This window comes from Oncorhynchus gorbuscha, unplaced genomic scaffold (assembly GCF_021184085.1).
Source record: "Oncorhynchus gorbuscha isolate QuinsamMale2020 ecotype Even-year unplaced genomic scaffold, OgorEven_v1.0 Un_scaffold_20637, whole genome shotgun sequence".
Lineage (NCBI taxonomy): Eukaryota > Metazoa > Chordata > Actinopteri > Salmoniformes > Salmonidae > Oncorhynchus > Oncorhynchus gorbuscha.
Window position 1 is genome coordinate 1 of NW_025761879.1, and position 2228 is coordinate 2228.

Here is a 2228-nt window from a genome sequence, read left to right on the forward strand (position 1 = left end):
ATATAATAATAATATAATAAATAATATATGCCATTTAGCAGACGCTTTTATCCAAAGCGACTTACAGTCATGTGTGCATACATTCTACGTATGGGTGGTCCCGGGAATCGAACCCACTACCCTGGCGTTACAAGCGCCATGCTCTACCAACTGAGCTACAGAGGACCATGGGGAGAATTATGGGGAGAAGAGACGACAGGGGTAAGAAGTGAGGTGAGGTGGGGGGGGGGTTAATATAAAGATGGGATTATGGGTAGAAGAGACGACAGGGGTAAGAAGTGAGGTGGGGTGGGGGTTAATATAAAGATGGGGTCATGGAGAAAGGGACTATGAGTAGAATTGAGGTGGGGGTTAATATAAAGATGGGGTCATGGAGAAAGAGACTATGGGTAGAAGTGAGTTGGGGTCATGGAGAAAGGGACTATGGGTAGAAGTGAGATGGGGGGGTTAATATAAAGATGGGGTCATGGAGAAAGGGACTATGGGTAGAAGTGAGGTGGGGGGGAGGGTTAATATAAAGATGGGGTCATGGAGAAAGGGACTATGGGTAGAAGTGAGGTGGGGGAGGGTTAATATAAAGATGGGGTCATGGAGAAAGGGACTATGGGTAGAAACTGGAGCAGGATGAAGTTTAACATTTTCCACAAATGGTTAACGTCAGGATTGGAGAGGGGAATCTGATCCTAGAGCTGACTCTTTGTAAATACTGGCCCGGTGCAGGTTTTCAATGGGTCAGGCTAATGCTAGCGATACTAGCCCAATTAACGCTAGGGAAGTTAGCATCTTCACAGCATGTTTTCAATAAGACAAGCTAACGCTAGTAAAGGGTGTAGCTAGGTCTGAAAAGGTCAAAAGTCTAAAGGAAGGGTTCAATTCATGACAGAGTCATTTCTCCTCCTCCGCCTCTCCCTCCTTCTCTGCTTCTTCCTCATCTTCTTTGTCCTCTTCCTCGTCTTCTTCTTTGTCCTCTTCGTTGTCGGTATTGGCGTTGGGAACCCAGAGTCCTGAGTCAATACACCTCTTCATGTGGCCCTTTGCCTCCATGGGGTCCATCTTGCTGATAGCTTCCTGCAGCATTGAGATGTCTTTATCATCAAAACACTTCTTCATTTCCTCTGGCAGAGTATCGTAGACTTCCACAGGGTCCAGTCCACCTGGCCCCAGTCTGTTCTGTCTCTCCTCCTCCTCATACTCCTCCATAGCCTTTTGTATCCTGATCTTAGCTCTGCCTCGAACTCTCTCTTTAAAGGACTCCAGCTCATCAGTAAAGGCCTCCTGATAGGGCTGGTCGGCAGTCTTGATCTTTTGGAAGAACTCTCTGAAACATCCTCGAGGGTCGATCTTCAGGCTCTTAGCCAACTCTAAGATGAACTGCATCACTATGGTCTGATGGGCTACCTGATCCATCAAACCATGTTTCTCATCCACCTCCAGGTCGATACACATGATGACCAGGAAGTTAGCCGTCTCTTCACACACCAGGTAAGGGTGGTCAGACAGGTACTTCTGACTGTCCTCCCAACGCCGAAGCATCCCAAAGTGTTTGATCTCTTTCTTGTGTTTATCTACAAAAGTCTGGTGTTTCTCCTCCTTCTGTTCCTCCGTCTCTTCGGTCACTTCCGGTTTGATGTTCAAAATACTCTTGCTGAATCCCTCTTTGCTGAGCGTGTCAACGTTCCAAGGCATCTTTTCTCCTCTCTCCGGTGTTCCTCCATCTTCTTCTCCCACAAGCGTTGATCCTTTCTGTATTTCTTCTCCTCGGCCTGGGCCTTGCTCAGCGCCGTCTTCCTCTCCTCCTCTCCCTCCTTCTTTCCTTCCTCCTCTAACTCCTTCACTCTGTACTGCACCTCTTCCAGACGTCTCTTACACTCTGCCATGTTCCTCTCCAGCTCCTCTCCTTTCTCCTCGAAGGCCACCTGTTTCTCCACACGCGCCTGATGCCTCCATCGGAAGAGGCTCGGCGTGTCGATATTGGGGTGAGTCTCATCCTCGTCATCCGATACTTCGATGTGGTCCCACACACTGTAATCAATAGTCCTGGACGTCATCTTCTCGCTCCTTCTCTTTCCGCGGGAAGTCCACGCAACAACGGCACACGAAATGGAAATAACGTGAAAAAAAAAGAAAAATGTCAACTTTGGTCCTGTTGAAAATGTGAGCTAAGCTTGCCAGAGAACCCGCCGCACTATACTATACTCGTTGCTTCAGCTCAGAAGTATTTTCTGGCT

At 48.0% G+C, this 2228-nt stretch overlaps 1 pseudogene; it reads right to left on the reverse strand.

The window, feature by feature from the left end:
- Positions 1 to 306: 306 nt before the first annotated feature.
- Positions 307 to 2218, reverse strand: LOC124031061 (annotated as a pseudogene).
- Between the last annotated feature and the right edge of the window lie 10 nt (positions 2219 to 2228).